This window comes from Trachemys scripta, chromosome 2, assembly GCF_013100865.1.
Source record: "Trachemys scripta elegans isolate TJP31775 chromosome 2, CAS_Tse_1.0, whole genome shotgun sequence".
NCBI lineage: Eukaryota > Metazoa > Chordata > Testudines > Emydidae > Trachemys > Trachemys scripta.
In genome coordinates this window covers 230766747-230779968 of record NC_048299.1, presented here as the reverse complement: position 1 = coordinate 230779968, position 13222 = coordinate 230766747, and positions in this window count along the sequence as shown.

The following is a 13222-nucleotide window of genomic DNA, read 5'->3' as shown; positions in this document are numbered from 1 at the left end:
GTTGGGATAGTCTGACCAATTGCCTTTTTATTAAATGAAGCCTCAGATTTAATATCCTGGGATCCTGATATTTCCCCCTCACCGTGACTGCTAGCAGAGGAAGGACCCTTCAGCTAACAGCTGTGAGTTGCTTATGGAAAATAATGTGCAAAGAATGCATTTCTCTCTGCCATGCATTATACCTGGCTGTGGATAAAGATAATGGCTCTAGTCCCAGTTGCTTCCAGTTCTTCTTTTCTTGTGATGACTTAATTCATCACAAACAGGGAAAGCAATACAAAAATATGAGAGAAGCAAGTGCAGCAGCATGAACATAAAATGCGCCTTTTATATATTCAAATTCATATCTAGTTGTAGAAATATTCATGACTAATATTAAACTAAGCCCAGAATTAGGCGAAATGCAACAGACATATATTGAAGCGAGCATTTTATTATGTGCCATGTCAGTCAGATTAAAGAAAAGAGTGCATGACACCGACAGGATATTGCATGTATATCAAGCAATCTATTTATATATGACAGGGAGGGTTTGATTTCTGGAAAGAGTGACAACCCTGTGAAATAACTGCTCGCCTTCAAAATTACTATAGAATAAATGTATTCCCTTTAGAACACAATTTTAAATTACAATTAACAAAATGTAGATAAATATGTTTTGGAATCAATAGTGACATTCTGAATAGGGGAGGAAGAAATAATCTGTAAAGATACAGAGGGGTTGTTTAGAGTCATCAGCACCCAAGCTCTGAAATACTGAATGAGGAAAGCAAAGAATATTTCTCCTGGAGAAGGTAACTTAATAGAAGTGATGATTCGTTTATTACCAAAAAGGCCTTGAAGTGTGTGTGAGGGGGGGGGGGTTGGGATGGGGGGGATAGTAGTGGTGGGGAGGGGAGTTGCCATTTTTTTCCATTACCTAGGGATAAAATATAGAGGTGAATCTACTGTCATTAGCAATAAGTGATCAATATGTTAGTCCATTTATAAAAATAAGTGATAACATTTCATTTGCCTTACTACGGTTTCCAGTCCAATTACAGCTGTAGTTTTATTACATGTTTCTGCTCATTTCTTCCCAGGTATAACACTGAGTAAACGACTGAGGAAATAGAAGCTCAAATGCTAAAAATGGGTAATTACTGCATCTTTTTACTCTTTTTTTTTCTCCTACAAGTAGCCTTTGCCAGGGGAAAAAGAAGACAAGAATTAAAGCTGAACCCACTAACTTCATTACCTGTAAAGATAAAGTGCACTGAAAGATAAATAATTTGAGTTCACAGTCATTACACTTGGATGCTTATACAAGTCACAGAGATAAGGAAAAAGAACAATCAGTGGTCAGTTGACTTTATTTCCTTTTTTTCTAGAATTATAATTTGTATGACTCTTACATGTTCCCAAGTTTATCTGAGCAGAACACATAGAGACCATCTGACCAGCTGTCCATAAAATATGTTAAATAGAAAAGCAGAGATTTCGTGTGAGACCCATCAAGCTGCATTCTGGAAGCAGTAATGAGAATGACTGTAGTCAAATCTCTTGCTGTTATTTCCATGAGGTTTCAGCAATATCAAATTGGTACATTTGGGGGAGCTATAGGACAGATGCAATCAGGGCTGGCTTTATATATCAATAATTTCAAACTGTATTTTCTCATAACCTTTCCTTCTTTGTTCAAAGGGGGACTTCCATTTTAAATTGTAATCTATGACTTTTGAAACGAATGTTAAAGTGTCTCGCCGACAAATTCTTCTGGTTGGTTTTCTTCTCTCTTCTTTCTTCTTCTCCTTGCTGTATTGAAAAGCCATCATGGTAGCATTATGTGGAGGTGAAAGGTACTAGACTTTAAGGCGACAATTAAGCCACCATTTTTTAGTGGGATTGCTATGGGGATTATGTATTTAGGAGATGCTAATCAGAGTTGCACATGGATGTTAAAATTCAGCATATATTAGCTACTTACAGCCAGAGATTAAACCATTTCCACAACACACTGCTAACATCCTAGTCTGAATACTTTATACTTTCAAATCTCACTCTACATTAAGCTTGATTACTTGTGGGCTTCATAATGCATTTGCTAATATCATCTTAATCCTTCTGTGGCATTATATAGTATAACAATGAATAATGACCCACATACAGGAGCTGCTATATCACAAGATCCAAAGGAGGATTTAGTGCAAGGAAGTAAAAAATCTGGGGTTGTCATACTTAAATAATAATTATAACTTGGGCTCACAAAATCCTGGCCTTTGACTGGATAAAAGCAGCTAAAACGCAAGGAGGATATTTACCTTTGTATAACAGGTCCAAACTTCTCTTATAAACAGGTGTTTCCTGTGCCAGCCCTTTCCCTTCGCATTGGTGTGGATTTATAAACAGTTTCAACCTAGAGTATGGTAGTTATTTAAAAAAAATTAAAACTAAAATTAGAGTGTCTTAATTTTAGTAACATTATAAAGGTAAAAAATTCTCAACAACAATTTAACTTAAACTATATATTTTTAAAATATGTTTTGGAGTTTACAAATCCCTTTTTCATTTTTTGGGTTAATAAAACTTAAAATTAAAAATGGCATATTGTGGTTGAAACTGCTATGTATATTAGTGAAATTCTACCTTAACTTATTGGACAAGGACACCAAAGGTCCTGTAAATGTAAACAAATGTTTGTTTACTACTACCACTTATCATAAAGTATTTTAAATTTGGTCAAATTCTCACTGGGCAATTACATTCTGCCTAGTTAAATACATGACACCACCCCTTCCTTCCCTGTTGCAATTTCAGTTGGGTATAGTATTCTGCTTCATTGCTTATCCTAACCTGTTATGAAGAGTTGCTCTGTACTATTAAATAATTGGTATGCTCTCCTACAGAGATGGTTGCATTTCACTTAATTTAACTAATATATAACTCTCATTGTGAAGAGAAATATCTTTTGGGGTGAATGGGATTATATCAAAGCAAGACGTACTTTACATTTATAAAGGTATTTAATTTAAACTCTTTTGATAGATTTGATCAGCACTGAAGTTATGGAACTTGAAGTCAAGACTTCTGATTCTTTGTTAGCAAGTCGGTACCAAATCATGGCTTGCCCTTTGCAGGTGCACTAGAGAGAGAGAGAAAGAGAGAGAGAGTGTAATAAAAAACAAAGGTCCAGATTCACAAAAGTATTTAGACACTTAGCTCCCATTCATTTCAATGGTAATTAAGTGTCTAAGTACATTTGTGAATCAGGGTCAAAGAATCTTTTTTCACTTCTACTCGGAGCAAGCAACAGTGGATGTGTGGAGAATAGGCATTGCAGAATTAGAATTGAACCACAAACTCTCTAGGGAATCCTGTTGCAGCAGGGTCCCTCATAAACCAGGCCATGGATTGAAAGTCACAGTCTAGCTTGTAAATAAATGTTCAGTTTCTCAGTTTACCCATAAGTGAAATAGGCAACTGTGGATGCTATATTGGTGTACAAGTCTCTTGTCTTTGATGATATGTAGCTCTTTTTTTCTGGCTGTTTCAATTCATATGATTCCAGGAGATGAATATGTTTTGGATTCCTTTCATTCTAATTTGGATTTGGATTTTAAATTGTCAGTTGAACATGTAGAGGGAAAGAAATTGGCCTGCTTTCATTTATCGCTACATGTGCACTGTCTCATTTATTACTTGTTTATTACTATATGTGCTGGTGTTTGTTACTCTCACATCTTCGTTCATAGACTCATAGACTCATAGACTTTAAGGTCAGAAGGGACCATTATGATCATCTGGTCTGACCCCCTGCATGCTGCAGGCCATAAAACCGTCCCTACCCCTTCCCTGGACTCTGCTGTTGAAGTCCCCAATCCTGTTTTAGGTGACTTCAATCGGCAGAAACCCTCCTGCTAGAGATCCCTGCCCTATGCTGCGGAGGAAGGCGAAAAACCTCCAGAGGCTCAGCCAATCTGCCCTGGAGGAAAATTCCTTCCCGACCCCAAATATGGCGATCAGTAAGACCCCGAGCATATAGGCAAGAGTCTCCAGCCTGACCCCTGTCAGCCATTATACAATTTACCTACCATTTCTTGGTTTTCCTTGACTACTATGTTTTACCATTAAACCATTCCCTCCATAAATTTATCTAACTTAATCTTAAAACCAGACAGGTCCGTCGCCCCCACCGTTTCCCTCGGAAGGCCGTTCCAATATTTCACCCCTCTGACGGTCAGAAACCTTCATCTAATTTCAAGCCTGAACCTCCCCATGGCCAGTTTATATCCATTCGTTCATCAGAGGTATCTTCTGTTCCTCACCTGTTTATTTTTCCTGTGAGGTTTTTCCCTCATTAGAGATGTATTTGAATTTTATTTTTGTGAGAGGAATATCGATTTTTGGCTCAGTTGGGGACACAAATTTGTAGGACCATTCTAATTTCTCGGCTTCTCTGGCTATGAAGTTTAGCAGCCGCTAATCAGTCAAGAGTGTGTGTTGTGTGTTGAGAGACTGCTACTTCTCTATACTTCTGTCATATACAAATCAGTCTTAACGTACATGGAGTTTATTTCTGGTTTCTCAGGAAGTAATTTTCTTCTTGGAACAATGAAAAAGAAAGCGGCATATTTAACACTTCTCAGTTGAAGTGAAAAACTAGTTCTGATCTTGCTACCACTGAAGTCATTAGGTAAATATGCATTGATTTCAAGAGATGCAGAAGTGGGTACTGAGTAGTAAATGGCATCATCACATAGCAAGAGTAACAAAAATAAGTTACAAGAACATTATGGTTGCATGGTTAGGCACTTAAGAGTGACAAAACACATACAACCTGAATCCTGCCCTTGTGCATATGTATTATGATACAGTCTTTGACGATGTGGTCACATACTAAGAATATATGTAATATATGATTGTGTGTGTGAGTGTTCCTCAGACAACACATCATATTATATAACATGTTCTAAAATCTTCAATATGCATTTGTAACATTCTAAATGGTTTTTCATTATTGTACACATATAGCAAGTACTGTATATGCTAGTGAAACTGAGTCCACTGATAAGAAAAGTATAGTCATAGACTCATTGACTTTAAGGCCAGAAGGGGCCATTGTGATCATCTAGTCTGACCTCCTGCACATTGCAGGCCACAGAACCTCACCCACCCGCTCCAGTAGTAGATTCCTAACCTCTGGTTGAGTTACTGAAGTCCTCAAATCATGATTTAAAGATTTCAAGTTACAGAGAATCCACCATTTACATTAGTTTAAAGTTGCAAGTGACCCAGGCCCCATGCTGCACAGCAAGGTAAAAAAGCCCCAAAGTCTATGCCAATCTGACCTGGGGGAAAATTCCTTACCAATCCGAAATATGGTGATCAGTTAGACCCTGAGCATTTTGGCAAGACCAACCAGCAAGACACCTGGGAAAGAATTTTCTGTAGTAACTCCTCCCCATCTAGTGTCCCATCATCAGCTATTGGGGATATTTACTACTAGCAGTTGCAGATCAGATATATGACATTTTAAGCAGCTTCATCATGCCATCCTCTCTATAAACTTATTATCAAATTCAGTTTTGAAGCCAGCTAGGTTTTTTACCCTCATGGCTTCTGTTGGAAGGCTGTTCCAGAACTTCACTCTAATGGTTAGAAATCTTTGTCTAATTTCAAGCCTAAACTAGTTGATGACCTATTTATATCCATTCGTTCTTGGATCCACATTGGCATTTAAATTAAATAACTCCTCTCCCTCCCTGGTATTTATTCCTTTGATGTATTTATAGAAAGCAATCATATCTTCCCTCTGAGTTTCTTTGGTTAAGCCAGTGGTCCCCAAACATTTTGTGGCCAGTAGCACATTCATGTTTTCAGAAGAGTGTGGCGGGCACCAACAATTTTTTTAGGCTGATTTTGTATTTGTACATTAAATATTACAAAAACCATCATATTTAATATTACATAATATATGGATCCAGAGAGAAGAGAGAAGCCGGAGAGAAGCCGCGAGGACAGAGAACACCGGCACCCGCAGCCCCGGAGTACTCTTTCCCCAGCATGTGCGGGGCCCCGGCTTCTCTCCCCTGCTGGGCACTAGGCGGGCCCTGCTCCTGCCAGGGCAGGGCCGGCTCTAGGCTTTTAAACGCTCCGAGCAAAAAAATTTTTGGCTGCCCCTCACCCCATCCCTAGGCTCTCCTCCCCCCGAACCAGTGCTCTCCCCCACCCGCACCCAAATGCACATGGAAGGCATAGGGACTAACCCTCAAAGCTTGTACCCTGAAAGGGATGGGGATCTAGTAAAGAGAATTCAGGCAGAGGAGCGGGTGTCGGGGTGTTTGGGGGCTCTACACTGGCAGAGAAGAGGGGTGTGATGTACTCATGGAGGAGGGTGGAGGAGGAGAGGTGCAGGGATAGGGGGCGGTGTGGGAGGAGAGGGCTGGGGGATGGTACAAGAGGAGAGGTGCAGGTGAAGGGAGAATACAAGGGAAGGGGTTTGGCGAAGGAGCGATGGGGGGAGGTACAAGTGAAGAGTGGGATGGGGGGTGAAAGGGCTGAGAGGGGCAGGCGCTGACAACTGCTTCCCCAGCCCCATGCAGGCAGAGCCGAGAGGATGGACACTGACCCCCAGGTGCCCGAGCCGCAGGGGTCCCCCGGCGGGGCAGTAATCCCCGCTGGCCCACTCGGAGCTGGGCTCTGCCTCTCCCCGCCCCTGGCGCTGTGGGGGTCTGGGGCAAGCAGCGCGGGGCTGAGGCGGGGGAGGTGCATGGTGGGCTGGGTCCGGGGGCAGGAGGGGGTAGCTCCCTGGCAGCTAGGGCTGCCCAGCCACACGCCCCATCAGCGCATGAGCCGGGATCTGCTCCCCGTGCCCAGCTCAGCGGTGCCCTGCACAGCCCACTCGGGCGGGGAAACGCCGCACCGCCCTGGGGAGACTCAGAGCAGCGGCAGTGGCGGCAGCGGTAGTGGTGGTGGCAGCAGGACCCCTCCTCCCTCCCTGCATCCTGGGCCCCACTTCCCTCCCTCCCCGGCTCCTCACACGCTCCGGGAGCCACTCTCGCCGACGCAGCCCGGGCTCGGCTCCAGGGGACGATGCTCTGGCTCTCCAGCGGCAGGGCTCTGGCCAGGGCCGGCTCCCAGCTTTTTGCCGCCCCAAGCAGCCCCGGAGTTCTCTCCAGCTTAAGCTACAGCCTTGCATCTGCCAGGGACCGAGAACACCAGCGCCCGCAGCCTGCAGCCCCATTGTTCTCTGTCCCCGACAGGCGCGGGGCTGCGGCTTCTCTCCGGCTTAAGCCGCGGCCCCGCGCCTGTCAGGGACTGACAACACCGGCGCCCGCAGCCTGCAGCCCCGGAGTTCGCTGTCCCCAGCAGGTGTAGGGCCGCGGCTTCTCTCCCCAGCTGGGCACTAGGCGGGTGCACATAAATGCCCCAGCGGGCGCCATAGCACCCATGGGCACCGCATTGGGGACCACTGGGTTAGGCTAAACAAGCAAAGCTCTTTGAGTCACCTCTCATAACTTAACGGTTTTCCATTCCGCTGATAATCCTAGAAGCTCTTCTCTGCACCCATTCCAGTTTGAATTAATTTTTTTGCATCCTAGGATTGCAGTACCTTTTTCACGGCTGAATCTCACTGGTGGCTCATAGTCATCCTGTGATCAACCAGTGCACCCATGTCTTTCTTCTTCTGTGTCACTTCCAACTGATATGTCCCCATTTTATAGCAAAAAATCTTGTTGTTAGTCCCTAAACACATGACTTTGCACTTTGCACTATTAAATTTTGTCCCATTTCTGTTATTAGTTTTCAAGGTCATCCAGATCTTGTGTCATATTCTGGTCCTCCTTCGTATTGGCAATACCTCCTAACTTTGTGTCATCCACAAAGGTTATAGCACACTCTCACTTTTTGTGCCAATGTCATTAATAAAAATGTCAAATAAGATTGGTCCCAAGAGTGATCCTTGAGAAACTCCACTAATAACCATCTTCCAGCCTGACAGTTCACCTTTCACTATGACCTGTTATAGTCTCCCCTTTAACCACCTTTCAATTATCATATTAATCACATCTTCTTCAATTTAACTAATAATTTCCCATGTGGAACTGTATCAAAAGCCTTACTGAAATCCAGGTAGATTAGATCTACTACATTTCCTTTGTCTAAAAAATCAGTTATCTTCTCAAAGAATGAGATTAAGTTTGTCTGGCATGATTTACCTTTTGAAAAACCATGTTGTTTTTTATCCAAATACTGTTTATCTCTATGTCCTTAACTACTTTCTCTTTCAAATTTTGTTCTAAGACCTGGCATATAAGTGACGTCAAATTAACAGGCCTGTAATTTCCTGGATCACTTTTTTCCCCTTTCTTAAAAATAAATACTATATTAGCAATTCTCCAGTCATAGGATAGAACCCGCAAGTTTACAAATTAATTAAAAACTGAGTCCACTGAAATTAAAAGCTTCTTTTTAATCGAACAGTTTACAGGCAAAGTCTAGCAAAGTAATAGAAACATTTACTGGAATGTTTAGGTCACCTAAGTTTTAGCTAATTTTTTTCATCATAAATTCCCTTATTCCCTGCCATGCACCTAAGGAAGGCTACACTGTACGAGCAGTTAAATTTGCTTTAGAGTTAACTGCTTTTATCTATGGCCAAAGGGTTCATGGGAATTATTGTTCTGATCCAAAGCCCATTAAAGTGAACAGGAGTCTCTCCAGTGATTTCAGTGAGTTTTGGATCAGATCTATGTATTTATTTGGACTGAATCCTGCTCCCATTAAAGTAAATGGCAAAATTAATATTGATGTCTTTGATGCCAGGTATGGCACACTTGTAAATAAAAATAGACTAGGAAAAAATATCCTTCATCTACTTCCACACATTTCTCTTTCAACAAAGAATTAATCTGCACCAGACATCCAAGCCCATCTTGACAGTTTGGAAACAAGGGCTGTATAAATATGTATTTAAACTCTATACAGTTGATATACATATCTCTTTTAAAATTTATACCAATGTAACAAGGAGGCTTGGTCTCCCTCCCTGACAGATGCGGAGAGAGCTGCGACCGCTACCTAGTGGGCAGAGCCAGGACACCCGTGACCGCCCCGCTTGAAGCAGAGGGGCGGGACAGGAACTGGAAATGTAAAAGACATGCCCTTCAGCTCAGTTGGAGGAGAACTGTCAGAGGAGCAGGACGTCTCCCCCCCACATCCACTCACTGCTGAAGCTCGGACCTGACGGAGGCCGTTACATCGCCAGAGACCTGCCGGAACTGCCAGGCACTGGGAACACCGAGGAGCTGCTGGGACTGCCACTAGCTGTTTGCCCCAATGAAACGAACACCGACCCTGTAACCCAGGTAGTCCCTGACTGGGAGTGTAGGAAGGAGCCCAGGGAAGCCAAATAGGGTTCGGCTGTGTTACTGACTGCAAGATGGCCAGTGTGTTGTGGCCGGATTTCTCCGCTGACCCAGTGGCAGATCACTCTGCCATTGTTAGGGTCCTGGGCTGGGACACAGTGGAGTGGGGTGGGCCTGTGTCCGCCTAATCCCTGCCACCCCATTCCTGGGAGTAACAGCCTCCCCACTTTTAGGCCAAGAGGCCTGCATTGGTCTGTCACCCACCAGAGCTAAGATGCCAGATGGCTTTGTTGTCTGTCCCAGCAGAGAGCTGATCCCCCTAGACCAGTGGTTCTCAAACTAGGGCTGCAGCTTGTTCAGGGAAAGCCCCTGGCGGGCCGGGCCAGTTTGTTTACCTGCCGTGTCCGCAGTTTCAGCTGATTGCAGCTCCCAGTGGCCGTGGTTCGCTGCTCCAGCCCAATGGGAGCTGCAGGAAGCAGCGCAGGCTGAGGGACATATTGGCTGCCGCTTCCCGCAGCCCCCATTGGCCTGGAGCGGCGAACCGCAGCCACTGGGACCCGCAATTGGCCGAACCAGCAAACGCGGCAGGTAAACAAACCATCCCGGCCTTCCAGTTTTATATGAGCTTTCATTTAATGTTTGTCATACATGCATTTGTCCTAAACTATAAAACAACAGTCAGTGGGCAGGAGTAATATGAAGATATGAACATATGCTAGTGGCACAACACTATGAAAGTTTGTTAGTACCAATGATGAGGACTTTATTCAAAAAGTTTTGAAGAGAGTGTGGGTTTATGTCGTTTAATACTGAAAAATCCAAAATAGAAAGGATCAGATTTAAAGAAGGCAAAAGTGATTGTGTCCTAAGTGATCACAAACTGAAATGCACTATTTATTTTTATATTTTTCCATTAAACTTCAACAGAAGTATAGCAGTATCCATACACAACAAATTCATTCAATATGTGATTGGAAAACAATGAAGGAGACAGAACCACCAAATGATCCAATGGATAAAGAAGTTAGGATTTGTTTCATGAAGTGTTCCTTATATGGGTTTCAGTGGAGCGAGGATGATTTGAAGTAGCCCCCATGATTCAGAGAATAGGCCTAGATTGTCTCTCTTTGATAAAGTAGGCTGAGAACCTTTCCTTTTTTGAGGCATAACCACCAATTTATGCTCATCAACATTAAATGAGGCACAGTCCTACAGAGAAGTTTATAGAGTAGTTTGGAGTAAATGTTTGTCTAGGTAAAGTGATGTTTTGATATAAAACCAAAAGTTATGATTGCATCTTTGACAGACAACTAATCTGTGAGTTTCACTATGTCTAATAATGCTGATGTCCAACTAGACCTGCTGCTAGTCTTTCACTTGCGTATATTTGAGGCCAATGTATAATGTGGCCCCGCTCATTTCTTCATAACTGTCCTTGTTTTTTTGAATGTGCAGCATAATCGTTATGCTAATTCTAAACTTTAATGTAAAAAAATAAATAAAGGGCCTGATTCAGCTTTGCATTTCATCATTTCTACACAGAGGTAGCACATGGAGTAATGCAGAGGTGAATGAGACCCTAAGCGTTAATGGTTTTGAAGAAAACATCCAAAATGAAAACCCAGCATAAACCAGTATAATAGTCTCACTCTGAGTCTGAGAAGGTCTGAAAAAATTGCTCAGAGGCATATTCAAATTACTGCACTAAGCTTCAGAGTGTCAACGCTATAAACAATTTTACATGTGATTGTTTTAGCACAAACTAATGTACTTTGTAGCTAATGTACTTTATTGTTGCTGAATGCAGTGGCAGATATTGGTATGGATCACGGGGCCGAAAGTACTCTCAAGGTATGGTGGTAGGGGAATGAAGATTTAAACCTCTTGCCGCCTATTTTAAATTCATCTTCCTTCCTGTACAAATTAGGGCACGAAAAAAAGAGTTTAATAGATTCAAAGAGTTTAAGGCCAAAAGGGCTGTGTCCAGCCTATCAGACCTTTTAATCCGGCCCTCGAGCTCCATTGCTTCATTCCGCCTGGGGGGGGTGGGGACAGGAGCTTGCCCCATTGCGCCTGCCCAGCGCTCCCACTGGTAGCGGGATCAGAGACTTGCCCTGCTCTGGCACTCCAGCTGGGGAGTAGGGTCGGGGGGGCTTGCCCCACTCCACCTGCCTGGCGCTCCCATGTGTTCAGGACCTGGCGCTCCCATGTGTTCAGGACCTGCATGATGGGTATGAGGGCACGCATGTTACTCCTGATGTACAACCCAAATGCACCTCACGCTCCATCAGACCCTGGAACCTGCAAGCCCACATGCCTGCTACTTGTTGGCTTAGGTGACTTTGATGTTAATTTCGTGAGCATTCATGGCCCGCCAGACAATTTTCATTCCCAGATATGGCCCTCAGGCAAAAAAGTTTGCCCACCCCTGATCTAGTCTGACCTCCTGTATATCACAGGTTACTATATTTCACACAGTTACTCTTGTATTGAGTCCAATGGCTTGTATTAGGCTAAAGCATATCTCCCAGAAAGGCAGCCAGTCTTGATTTGAGAACATCAAAAGATGGAGGATCCACACAAAACCGAACACCCTTGCCCCACCCCTTTTCCGAGGCTCCACCCCTCTCTCTCCATCCCTTCTCCCTCTGTTGCTCACTCTTTCCCATCCTCACTCAGTCGTTCATTAGCACCGGGCAAGGAAGGGTCCTTTTTCGACCAGGTGTTTTGGTTGAAAACTGGACACCTGGCTACCTTACATCCTTGGTATTTTTTTTGTCTGTTTTGTTTGTTTGTAGCGCTTAATCACCCTCACTGTTGAAATTCCGTGCCTAATTTTTAATTTTATTTTTTTTACTTCAGTTTCCAAACATTAGTTCTTGTTTTACCTTTTTTTTTTGCTAGATTAGGGAGACGTTTAGTACCTGGTATTTTGTCCCCATCAAGTTACACCATAATCGCGTCAATATTTTTTGATAAACTGAACAGATTGAGCATTTTAAGCAGCTGCTTCCTCCTGTCAAATGCCTCATTGCCCCAAATCCCCACCCCTACAATTTCCTTTGGGCCAAAAGACTCCCAACTGTCCTCCACCCAGTTACCAAAACTTCCATCTTTGCCCCAACAACTTTTACAATGCGGCCACACATGTACAGTACAAAACTCAGTGGCACATTGAAAACTGAACATTTGGGGGCAATATAAAATAAGTTGATATAAACATAAAATAACAAGGGATGTTCTCCTTATTAGGATGCAGTAGGGGAAGGAAAGAAGGGCTTTGCAAGCATATGAGTCAGTGGCACATAACCAAGATCTAATATTCCTCAGAGAACAAAGCGTGCTGGGTGGTGATGTGAGGAGTTGAAACGATTACTTTAAATTGTCATTTCCCCCCCATCCTGTGTCTTTCCATAGTGTGAGACTAATACCTTATTCCATTTGGTCCTGGAAAGTGGAGTGAATGTATATGAGCTGACATTTAGCTATCGGAAATATTGTCCTGGTAAATATGAGCTATTACCAGCACTGGAGATTAATACCTCAAATGAGGAGAAAGCAAGCTCAGAAGGCTGGTCTTTAGGTGTCCTTAGTGTTCAATAAAGAGAAGTTTGGTGAAGTAAGGAGATTAAACTTCAAAAGATCCATCATTCTTTTTGGACTGGCCCATAAAGAACTGAAGATTGGATTTCTTTTCAGGAGGCTGACAGAGCTGAGAAGGGGATAGATTGGATCTCACAGACTAGCAAGGCAATTGCAAGCCAAAGCAGGAGCATTATCTTTGTATGTGTTTACACAACACCTAACACAAAGGGAGCTGTACAATCTATGGTAATGTAAACATTAAATAATAATCAAAGCAATGTGCCTGAATT